This window comes from Podarcis melisellensis (assembly GCF_964234715.1).
Source record: "Podarcis melisellensis genome assembly, chromosome: 8".
NCBI lineage: Eukaryota > Metazoa > Chordata > Lepidosauria > Squamata > Lacertidae > Podarcis > Podarcis melisellensis.
Window position 1 is genome coordinate 20,528,438 of NC_138540.1, and position 12,735 is coordinate 20,541,172.

A 12,735-nucleotide genomic window follows, 5' to 3' on the forward strand; every position below is an offset into this window, starting at 1 on the left:
GCCACTGTGCGATTTCTGTTCTCATTCTGAAACAAAGTTCTTAACCGAGGTACTATTTCTGGGTTAGCGGAGTCTGTAACATGAAGTGTCTTTAACCTGAGGTACCACTGTACAACCTTTAGAAGACACCAAAAGGCAGCCCTGAATAGGGAAGATTTAAAAGGTTTTATTATGCTTGTAGATATGTTGGGAGCTGCCCAGAGTGCCTGAGGCAACACAGCCAGATGGGAAAGGTATAAATAATAAAATTGTTGTTGATGATGATGATGTTGAATAGGATGTCCCTATTGTCATTGTATAAATACTGGAGGGTATAAATATCTACTCCTCCACACAGTGCACAGTTAAACTATGAAATCCACTCTGGTAACATGCTGTGTCGGCCACCAATTTGGGTGACTTTAGAAGTGGATTAGAAAGATACTCAGAGGGTATGGCTCTCACAGATGCAAGGACGCAGGTGGTGCTGTGGTCTAAACCACTGAGCCTCTTGGGCTTGCCAATCGGAAGGTCGGTGGTTCGAATCCCTGCAACGGGGTGAGCTCCCGTTGCTCTGTCCCTGCTCCTGCCAACCTAGCAGTTCAAGAGTACACCAGTGCAAGTAGATAAATAGGTACCGCTGTGGCGGGAAAGTAAATGGCATTTCTGTGCACTCTGGCTTCCATAACGGTGTCCCATTGCACCAGAAGTGGTTTAGTCATGTTGGCCACATGACCCGGAAAGCTGTCTGCGGACAAATGTCAGCTCCCTCGGCCTGAAAGCAAGATGAGCGCCACAACCCCATTTTCGCCTCTGACTGGGCTTAACCATCCAGGGGTCCTTTACCTTTTACCTTATTAGCCACAAAGGCTATGTTCTGCCTCCCCTTTTGGAGGCAGTATACAGTATGCCTCTGAATACCAGTTTCTGGAAATCACAAGTGGGGAGCATTGCTGTCGCTTCAGGTCCTGTTTGTGGGCTTCCCATTGGTGGCATCTGGTCAGCCACTGTGAGAACAGGATGCGGCCTAGATGGGCCATTTCTTGCATCAGAAAAAAAATAAACCAATGAAAATATCTCAGCGAATATACAATCAAATTAAGGACTCACCACATACTTCTTCATAAGGTGTAACAATAAAGATACAAAGCTGCGCTCTCAGTAAACAATCCTCTGAAACTTTGACCCATAGCATAAGCATCTGTTACACATGAACATCCATTTGGAAGCCTATTTATGCAGGGTTGTTGTTGTTGTTGTTTGATATAAAAATGTTAAGAAGGGTGGAATTAGTCTGAGCATTGCTTAAGGGGCAAAGAGCAAAAATGGTTACATAAAGGGGTAAATTAATATTGCTCAAGGCGCAAAGAGGCATAATTGTCAGGGAGAAATTATGCAATTCGCTTTCAGGAGAAAACTTGTTACGCCTACAGGCTCCAACACGGATTGCATTGATCTTTCTGACACTTTTTTTCTGGATAACAACCCCAGAGCAAATCAGATGAAAAGCTGAGTGAGTCAGGCAGCACTTGGGTCTTTCCTGTGACTCGATGGAGAGGGTGGAGCTTCTGCTGCGAGGCTGAACATGTGGGATTTAGTATCTCATAAGGCACCTTCCTTTGTCATGGGGGAAAACCCAAATCTTTATCTCTCTCTGACACGAGAGCATTGGGCTAGGTGCATGAGGTCAGGGTCTGAGACATCAGTCATGCGCACAGGAGACATAGGAGGAAATATCTCCTGGCCTTAGAAAACATTGCAGTTCCTTCTATTTCCAATGTTCAGGCTGTGAGTACCATTCATTATTCATTCACTTATTCATTTTAAAGCATTTCTAAACTGTGTAATAAACTCTTTGCTGAATACAATATAAAAGCAATATACCATATCAGTAAAGCGAGAACATAAGGTATAACCAAACTGTAGCATAAACACATTTTAAATAAATAAAAACAGGAATTTGGAGAATTCAACAAGGTCTGGTCTTGTGGGCCAGGAAAGGTTTGGACAAAAAGATATGGATTGTATCTAAGTCAGTCCAGTAGACCCACTGAAATCAATGGACCTAAGCAGTAATATTTTTCTAGAAAAAGAGGAGCCAGAACTCACCATGAACGCCTCTCTCGTTCTCTTAGAATGGCAATGGTACCCACCTGAGAGGTGCCGGAACTGAGTTCCGGTGAGTTCCGGTTGACAAAAAGCCCTGGGCCTAAGTTAGTTATCTCCATTAACTTCAGTGGGTCTGCTCTGAGCTGGACTTACATTGGATACAAATCAATGGCTTTAGAAGATGGCTGCCACTTTCCATATGACAGAGGGAAAGGCCTTCCAAGAGTAAACAGCAAAAATAGTCACTGCCCCATGGTTTGGGGTGGAGGGGCCTGCCAATGTTGGTTCTTTCTGTTTCTCATTTTTCCAATCTTAAATGCATTTCTCCACATCTCTGTAGCAATTCACGATTTTTTAAATTTAAAAAATCACGAAATACTTCCACGTTTAGTGTGAATTTCTCCTAATAAGCACCTTCTTTTGTACTTAGCTTTGAGTTAATATACGCATTTCCACAAACAATTACACCTAACATTGTAGTATGTACTTTTCACTGATACATTCATTTTTATGCACACTTTCCCCAAATGTACACATTTTTTAAAAGAAAAGACTGCTGGGCTGGAGAACTGCATTGCAAAATTTGGATTGGTTCAGACTTAGGAGAATAGCTGTGTTTCAGAAACTGCAGGTTCGACAGAATCTCCTTTAAGTGGGACATGATCCAAGTCTTTCCCCTATCCTGTCCCACGATGATATTCTAGGTGTGGCGCCATGAGCAGAAGTTCCCCAGATGATCTAAGCAATGGAGTCTGGTCTATTTAGGGCCGTGGTTTTCAAAGGTCATAGCGTGCCACATTGGCGTGGCAGGAGAGTTTGGCAAGTGTGGCAGGAAGATTCAAGGACAATCAAAGATACATTTAAACCAGGGGTATGCAACCTAAGGGACGCGAGTGGCGCTGTGGGTTAAACCACAGAGCCTAGGACTTGCCAATCAGAAGGTCGGTGGTTCGAATCCCCACGACAGGGTGAGCTTCCATTGCTCGGTCCCTGCTCCTGCCCACCTAGCAGTTCGAAAGCACGTCAAAGTGCAAGTAGATAAATAGGTACCACTCCGGCGGAAAGGTAAACGGCGTTTCCGCTTAGTCATGCTGGCTACATGACCCGGAAGCTGTACGCCGGCTCCCTCGGCCAATAAAGCGAGATGAGCGCTGCAACCCCAGAGTCGGTCACGTTTGGACCTAATGGTCAGGGGTCCCTTTACCTTTAGCTTTATGCAACCTAAGGCCCATGGACTGGATGCGGCCCAATCGCCTTCTCAATCCAGCCCATGGACAGTCTGGAAATCAGCGTGTTTTTACATGAGTAGAATGTGTGCTTTTATTTAAAATGCATCTCTGGGTTATTTGTGGGGCATAGGAATTCGTTCATTTCCCCCCCCCAAAAAAATATAGTCCAGCCCACCACATGATCTGAGGGATGGTGGACTGGCCCCCTGCTGAAAAAGGTTGCTCACCCCTGATTTAAACATTCCAGTGTAGTATACCACATGGTGGTATCAAAATGATTTGTTTTATTTGCAGAATATGGATATCTCTTCAAAATGAGAGCAAGAGGATCAGGTGGGCGGAAATGAGTCCTGTTGCCCGAGCAAATTTTAATTCTGAAAGTGTGGCCCAGAGGAAAAAAGTTTGAGAACCACTGATAATAATAATAATAATAATAATAATAATAATAATAATAATAATAATAATAATATAGGGCAGCTGGGGACACAGTTTTAGCAACCTCAGTCTGCCCTTAGGCAGCCCTACCTGCTTGATATCTGACGTGCAACTCATCCAATGGCATGTCTGTCAGCTTCCTCCTCTTTAGACTAGGTGCTTCCCTTGTAGATTTCAGCAAGGAAGAATGATGGGGATGAAACCACAATGAGTTGTCTCCGCCTGTCATTGGCAGGTAACATCAGTGGCCCTGGGTCCTCATCAATACTAGTTTTAACCAGAGTTGGCTCACTGACGTTAATAGACTTGACTAGCTCAGGTTCATCAGTTTCAATAGGTCCACACATTGGAGTTATTTAAGCAGAGGTTGGAGGGCCATCTGTCCGGGATTCTTTTCTTTTTTAAAAATAATTTTTATTATGAATTTCAACATAACAAATTATCAAAAATGTACTATCTTCATCCCCCCCATTTTTTCCCTTCCCCCCTCCCCAAGAAAAAGCCTCCCTCCCTCCCCCCCAAGACTTCCGTCACCTCCTCTCTCTGATTTTTCAACACACGTCATTCTCTGCATATTATAAAATTGTAAATATGATCTATCTATTATGTTAACAATAATAAATTTGTGTATGTTTATTCAAAACCTGCCAAGGAGTCCAGTTCATTTTGTTGTTTTTCTAAGTAATTTGTAAAAAGTTCCCATTCTTCTTTAAAGCCACAGTTGTCCTTGTCCCGCAGTTTGTATGTCAATTTCGCCATTTCCACATAATCCATCAATTTCCCTTGCCACTCTTCTTTTGTCAGAGATTCTTTAGCTGTGATTGTGTCACTGCAGGGGGTTGGACAAGATGACGCTATCCCTCCCAACTCTATAATTCTATGATGCTAATTTGAATAAAATATTGTGGGGTGGGACAGGTAAGCTCCGCCCTGCATAATCAGTCACATGCTGCGGCACATGCACACTACAGTGGTACCTCGGGTTACATACGCTTCAGGTTACACACTCTGCTAACCCAGAAATAGTGCTTCAGGTTAAGAACTTTGCTTCAGTATAAGAACAGAAATCTGGCTCTGGTGGTGCAGCAGCAGCAGGAGGCCCCATTAGCTAAAGTGGTGCTTCAGGTTAAGAATAGTTTCAGGTTAAGAACGGATTTCCGGAATGAATTAAGTACTTAACCTGAGGTACCACTGTATTTGAATGCAGTGCCCATCAACTTTAGGAGGCCCAGCTCCCTCAAATATTTTATGGGGGCGGGGGGGGGGCTGAAAGGACCTCAGCCCCTAGGAGTTGGCTCCTATGGATTCTGTAAAACTGAGTTGGAGACAAACCCCAGGTGTGCCGTTAACCAACTGAGGCTGCAATCCCAATCCCACTTACCTGGGTGTGACCCCCATTGAATTAATTTGCAATTTACACAGTTAGGATCACAGCCTATTTGCTTTGCCCTCTCTGGATATTCCTGGAGAGTGGTATGACTTGGTCATACTGACCCATGTCGTCACATCAAGATGAGGCTACTGTTGTGTGACCCACATGGGCTTCCTTTGAAAAGCGTCAGCGAGATCCTCAGCCAGTTCAGATTGGGTCAGGACGTTCAATGCAAAGGACATTACTTTTGCAAGAACTCCTTAGGAGGAAATAGGGTGATGCGTCGCATCACCTGCTTCTTAAATTGGCCTTCACCAGAGAGCAGAGTTTCAAGCACTTCCTTTGCCTTGACCTCCAAACCGGCACAAAATGGTTATCTTCCAGATGCCGTAACCCCATCGATCCAGAGGTCAAATCCTGCATGTGGCTGTGAAGCCTCCTTCCTTCCTAGTCTCCCAGTCCACCCCTGCAAAGCTGGAGTGCTAACTGAAAGCAACAGAGCACAGGAGCTGGAAGCAGAGTGCTGACCTGCTTGCTTAGATGCTGTGATTTTGTGGTGAGGCAAAGCCCTGTCTGTGCCTCCTTGGCTTCACAAGGGATGAGGAGCTCTCTAATGCAGCCAGCTGTAGCAGGGCTTGCTGTCAGTGCCAAACAGCGAGCCCTGCTTGCAAAGGAATGATCGGGGACTCATTTTAGGCACCCCATTGCTCCTTGGCCTATAGCCATTGAGTGTCGTTTAATGGCAGAAGTGCAGAGTCCCTTCATTCAGTTGCAGCCACGACCCTTCTAAAATGATATAATCTTCTAAGATTACACAATATAATAATAATAATAATAATAATAATAATAATAATAATAATAATAATACAGTCATAAAAGGTAAAGGTACCCCTGCCCGTACGGGCCAATCTTGACAGACTCTAGGGTTGTGCGCCCATCTCACTTAAGAGGCCAGGGGCCAGCGCTGTCCGGAGACATTTCCGGGTCACGTGGCCAGCGTGACATCGCTGCTCTGGCAAGCCAGAGCCGCACACGGAAACGCCGTTTACCTTCCCGCTGGTAAGCGGTCCCTATTTATCTACTTGCACCCAGAGGTGCTTTCGAACTGCTAGGTTGGCAGGCGCTGGGACCGAGCAGCGGGAGCTCACCCCGTCGCGGGGATTCGAACCGCCGACCTTTCGATCGGCAAGTCCTAGGCGCTGAGGCTTTAACCCACAGCGCCACCTGCGTCCCACAATGTCATACCTCGGGTTAAATATGCTTCAGGTTGAGCATTTTCAGGCTGCGCTCCGCGGCGACCCAGAAGTAACAGAACGCGTTACTTCCGGGTTACGCCACTTGCGCATGCGCAGGAGCAGCAAATCATGACCTGCGCACATGCAGACGCGGGTTGCATTCTGCTCAGGATGCGAACAGGGCTCCGGAACAGATCCCGTTTGCATCCAGAGGTACCACTGTAAAAATAATAATAATAATAATGGATGTATTGTAATGATCAATGCAGACCTTCATGTGCTGCCTTTCAGCTAGATCTGCTCTTTTCTGTGCATGTACGTTTGGAGCGGTCCTATAGCTTCTTTTGGAGTGAGTTAAGTTGCGTTTTCCATGACGTTCCATTGCACGTAACAGATCTTGCATGCTGCTCTCTTGAAACCAACCCCCCTTGTGCTTTTGGTCAAGTGAAAATGCTGAGCTTTGGAGCATATAGAACTCTTCCTTTTTGTTGTTCTTCCTGTGCACGTTCTCCAGAGTAACCCTAGGAGCCAATCCCCACTGGCCGACTCACCTCCTTTTACTCGGATTGGTTCCAATCAGCCCAAAGGGAGAGAATCCTTCTTCTCAGGGGCTAAAAAGCTCCCCTTTCATACAGAGAGACTCTGCTGCAAAAATAGTAGTGGGTCTTTGACCTCCTGCAACTCTGGACCACTAAGCCTCTGGCTATGGTTGCCCCTCTACTTGCCGAGGGTACTATACATTTGACCAGAAATGTCAGACAGAAATTGTCATCAGGGTGAAAAGTTGCATTTTAATTTCAGAGAATCATAAAATTGGAAGGGACTCAGAGTGTCATCTAGTCCAAACCCCTTCACTTAAATACTTCTTGCCTTCCATTCACACAGTGGTCCCAGTGCTGGTGAAAGAAAAGAGATGAAAGTGTACAAAACCACAGAGTCTAAAAGCAGCCACACTCTATTGTGAACAAAACTCAGTGGCACAGTAGATCTTGGTTATCCTTTGCCCACTTTAAAATTAAAAAATCACAGTAAAACAACTGGTTAATCCAATCCAGGAAAACGCTGACAACAACATCACTGAATGATCCTTGCTGCAGCTTGCAATGGGTGGGAATGATATGTGCAAACACTCCCTCCCTCCCATTCACACAGGCAGGCATGATCCCAAATCCCGCAACCCTGTGGAATAAGCAAGGTAGGCAGCTGGCTATGGCAGTAGACCAGATGCTGGATTCGGATGGCCTGGAGTTCACTTCCAGGCATCTCTTCTAAGATGGGTTGATGTGAGAAAGGTTCCTTGCCCAGCCTTGGGCTGGGGAAGTGCAGTTCCATCGCTCAGCAGTAGAGCACCTGCCGTGCATGCAGAAGGCCCCAGGTTCAATCTCCCATGGCATCTCCAGGTAGGGTTGGGATTTATCCCCTACCTGCTGCCAGTCAGTGTAAGCAACCCTAAGCTAGATGGACCAACAGCCTGACTCAGTATGTGTTCGTGTGTGTGTGTGTGTGTGTGTTGCATGTTGTGTTCCTGTGTCTTAAGGGCTGTAGCTCAGTGGCAGAGCATCTGTTTTGCATACAGAAGGTCCCATCTCTAGGTAGGGCTGGGACAGACTCCCTTCTGAACCCCTGGAAAGCTGCTGCCAGTCAGGGTAGATAACAAGAAAGAAAGAAAGAAAGAAAGAAAGAAAGAAAGAAAGAAAGAAAGAAAGAAAGTTGGAGGAAAGGAGCTGCAACACCAGAGACCAGAATATTAAATGTAGATGTAAATAAATGGTGCTTAAACAACAACAACAACAACAACAACAACAACAACAACAACAACAACAGCAACCCATGTAAATTAAAACTCCAAAAGGAGGTGTCTCAGTAGCTAGCACTGTAGTGGCCCCTCCAAAACACCAGATTTTTCCAAGTAGAAGGATTGTGGGCATGCAGAAGGTTGCAGGTTCAATCCTCAGGATCTCCACATAGGACCGGGAAACACCCCTTCCCCGGACCCTGGATCACAGATCACAGAATTGTAGAGTTGGAAGGGACCGTGAGGATCATCTGGTCCAACTCCCTGCAGTGCAGGAATATATGCAGCTGCCCCATACAGGGATCGAACCTGCAACCTTGGCATTATCAGCATCGCGCTCTAACCAACTGAGCTATCCGGGATAACTGCTGCCGAACAGCGTCGACCAGACTGAGCTAGACGAGCCAATGGTACACAACACGTGCTGAGTGTAAGGCAGCTCCCTGTATTCCTGAGAATACAGGAGGAAATTTTCCGAGGCAGGGAGGTCACCCGGCATCTTTGAGGGCAGCAGGAGTAGTGACCGAATCACCCGAAAGACGAGGACGGTGAAGACACTGCAAGGAGGATTCCTCAGAATTTGGAATTATTTCCTCGTTTCCTCCTCCCTCTATCGCAGCCGACAAACGGACGCCTTTGCGCGAGATTCCGCATGAATCCAAAAGCTTCCCAAGTTGAGCAAGCTTCTCCGCGTCCTCCGACTGGCTGGTCTGGTCTGGTCTTCTTCCCTGGGAAGAAATCTGCGTCTCTCCATGAAGCTCCAGCCCTTTCGAGCCGTGACTCAGCCTCTCAATCTGCATAACAAGGCTGGACAGCTCCCAGGCGCGCTTATCTGTGGGTATAAAAGAAAACTCTCAGGATCTGGCTCTCACATTTTGCCAGCTCCTTCGCGCTGCGCGCCACGCTGCTCCACCCGGCTCCCAGTTCAAGAGAAGAGCGGGGGCAACCAAGGTACCGATCGCTTTCTTGCGGCTGCTAATGTGTGTGCATTGTGTGTGGCTCTGCCCTGGCATTAGTGCCTGAAACCAGCTCATAATTGCTGTATTTAGAGCAAGTAGGCTAATGGTAGTGTAACGCGGCTTCCTATGATGACATTGTGTGTTTTGCTGGACGGGTTTCTACAACTGAGTACAGTTTGGTGAGCATCTACAGCATGCAAGCGGAGGGGTGGACAATGAGGTGGAAGAAAGGACTGTAACACTTCAGGTGGTGCCTGAACTCCTTTTCGATATCACACACACACACCCTTATTTTTAAGCAAAAAAAGGGAAAAGCCCTTGTGCAAAAAGAACTAGTGCCTCAAGTTTCTCCCAACCAGCCCTTTCTCCTGCAGTGCTGGTTTTTCCAATTCATGGACAATTCCTTTGACCCAGGGAAAGAATTTGGAATTGTGATTCTTCTACCCACCATCGGTCCTACCTTCTACCGTGTTCTGCCACAGGTGTACCGTGGAAAATGAGCCAAAGGACCACAAACACTCTGCTGTGATTTCCATGTTCCATCTATTTTGGCTCCATGGGAGGCTCAAGCAACTTCCAGGAATCTGTACACAGAGGAGACCTATTTTTGTACATGAGCAGAAAGGGACCAGTTGCGATGGTGCATTTTTTAAAAAAATTATAAGCTATGTGACTTTGATTATCTATTTACACTGCCTTTAGTCTTCTACCTGTGGTGCTATTTTTTGTCAGTCATAGTCTAGTAATGATTTGCTGTTGTTGAGAGCGAATATCTGCTTAATTATTATCAGCTGATATTTTGAGAGTTAATTTTATTGTGTGATATTTGGAAATGGATTCCTGAATATTACTCTATTTGGCATAAGCCACTTATTTTAAACGACTTTTATTGTGACATACTTTTGTTGGATCGGAATGTTTTAATGGATGTGCAGCCTTTGCAGTATATTTTGTTGTTTCTACGGCTTGTAAACTGCCCTGTGTATATAGCAATACAGGAAGGCGGTATCCCAGTTAAAAGTGAAATGAATGAAAATGGGATAGAGTGGGCATCAAAGAGGGCAAATGACTAGAGGTGAATCAGTCATTCGCTTCTGGTGACTGTCAGCTGTTGGCTTTAGTTAGTTGTTTTGGAGCTCACCTGTACCTGGATGAGATGCTGACTGAGCTGTCCTCCTTTTTATAGATTAAAATGTTGGCCTCTGAGTGGATTTTCACAACACAAGCAAATAGTGGTAACGACTAGCTTTTGGAAGTGGGAAGCTAATAGCTTCTGGGCTGCCATCCTATGCTCTCCTACCCAGGTGTAAGCCCCAACTCAGTGTATAGGATTGCACTGTCAGATGTATTGCTGGTCCAGAGATGAGAAATAGACACTTGGACCTCACTTGTCCTTTAATATGAAAGCTGTAGTTGCCTTCAAACATAGTTGTGATGTTCAGTGTTGTCAACTCAAACCAACAGCAGGAGAGAGAGAGAGAGAGAGAGAGAGAGAGAGAGAGAGAGAGAGAGAGAGAGAGAGAGATCTGCTTCCACAGCTCAGCTCCATGAGAACCTTTGACGTTGGGGTGTTCTGCATTCAACACCAGAGTCGCAGCTTCTTGCAAAATATCAGTAATGCTTGAAGGTGGGAGTGGGAAAGGAGATGGGCCCATCACTCTCTGGATCCCAGGTCACAGAAATTGGGGTGTTTATCCCAGCAGAGGGACTGCAAGTTGACTTTGGCTGGACCTGTGGGCAGACTGCGTATCATGATGGCTGAACCAATTGACTCATTTTATTTATTTATTGCGTTTGTATCCCCACCTCCTTTTCCAAGGAGCTCAAGGTGGCATAAAGGGGTCTCCCTTTCCTCACTAAATCTCCGCCACAACAGCCCTGTGATGCAGGTCAGGCTGAGAGGCAGTGACTGGCCTGAGGTCACATCCAGTGAGCTTCATGGCTGAGTGGGGAACTGGAGTCTCCCAGGTCCTATTATTATTATTATTATTATTATTATTATTATTATTATTATTATTATTTATACCCCGCCCAGCTGGCTGGGTTTCCCCAGCCACTCTGGGCGGTTTTCAACAAAGTATTATAATACAGTAGTCTGTTAAACATTAAAAGCTTCCCTAAAGAGGGCTGCCTTCAGATGTCTTCTAAAAGTCTGGTAGTTGTTCTTCTCTTTGACATCTGGTGGGAGGGCGTTCCACAGGGCAGGTGCCACTACCGAGAAGGCCCTCTGCCTGGTTCCCTGTAACTTGGCTTCTTGCAGTGAGGGAACCACCAGAAGGCCCTTGGCGCTGGACCTCAGTGTCCAGGCAGAATGATGGGGGTGGAGACGCTCCTTCAGGTATACGTTCCTTCAGGTCCTAGTCTAGCACTCTAACATTACACCACACTGGCACTCAGTGTTGGGAAGTAAGGAAGCTGGCTTGTACCAGTTCAGACTTAGAATCATAGTAGAATTGGAAAGGACCCCAAGGGTCATCTAGGCGAACCACCTGCAATGCAGGAACAAACTTTGTCTACATAGCCTTAGATTGTTTGCTGTGACCAGGAGTGACTCCCGGGGGTTCTTGAGCTATCCATGTGCTTTAGGACTGCGCTGCAGTTGCACCCCAAGTTGCTGGTCATCTGCCTGCTGCCCCCAGGCAAACCACCATCCTTGTGCTACAAGTCCCCACCCACCCACTGTTGCAATGTAGAGATAACAATAATGGGATTTTTATGAGGCTTACCTACTGGTGCTTGAGGCAGTGGGTGTGGGACACTGGAAAGGCAAGGCGCTGCTGCTAAATATTGATACAATTGTTAGGGGTTAGTATTATTGGTGTGGATATAAGGCGATCCTTTGGGGTGTGCAAGGCTCCAAAGTAGATTGATGCATCTGTCGACAGGGGAGGCTAGATCTCTTAATTCATTTCTCCAGTCAGCTGGTTACATTTCTGCCTCAGTTTGCGTGTGCATGCACACACACACACACACACACACACACACAAATCCAACTAAGTTCTACTTAGAGTAGAAATTAATGAACCTAAGTTGGTCATGGTCATTAATTTTGATGGTTCTGCTTTGAGCAGAACTAACCTTGACTGCAGCACTGATCAGCATTTTACTGTGTACTTGTCTCTGTAAGCAATTCTGCCTAATATACACATTTTTGCAAACTGGTCTCCCCTGATAAAGTGCATTTTTGTATGTCATTTTTACTAATAAGTGGATTTTTAGGCAGGCTTTCCTCTAATACTTCCCATTTTTAAAAAAATCCTTGGGGAAAACGTTGCAGAACTCAGAGAAGTGCACAAAGGATATCTGTAGTTCAGTGTGTGTGTGCTGCTTTGGGAAGTGCAAACTTGAGTTCTCCTCCATCCTTATCCATGGATGGGCACATATGTTCCAGAAAGAGAGAGAGAGAGAGAGATTTGAGTATGCACAAAGAAGGGTTTGCAAACAGTGAAGCAGTTAGTCGATTTTGGACTGTAGACATGGGGATTATTTCACTTAGCATCAACATGGAATAAGCCAGACCCTGCTGTTCTGAGAACCCTCCTTCTCATTCTGCTGGCCCCAGACCTCTACCCCAAAGTCTTGTCCTACGGACTGCTGTCACTGTTTGCAAAGAAGGAGAAGA

General features: G+C 45.9%; 1 protein-coding gene across 2 annotated transcripts in view; it reads left to right on the top strand.

Moving 5' to 3' along the window:
• The window catches only part of SCNN1D (sodium channel epithelial 1 subunit delta), a 66,871-nt gene that overhangs the window by 26,476 nt on the left and 27,660 nt on the right, over positions 1 to 12,735 (top strand). The window contains exon 1 of one of the 2 annotated variants that reach the window (XM_081923622.1): positions 9,055 to 9,105. The exons of the other annotated variant lie outside the window; for it this stretch is intronic. The gene's annotated coding sequence lies outside the window, so the exon portion shown is untranslated. Of the gene's footprint in view, positions 1 to 9,054; positions 9,106 to 12,735 lie in introns of those variants that run through there. 2 annotated transcript variants of the gene reach the window in all.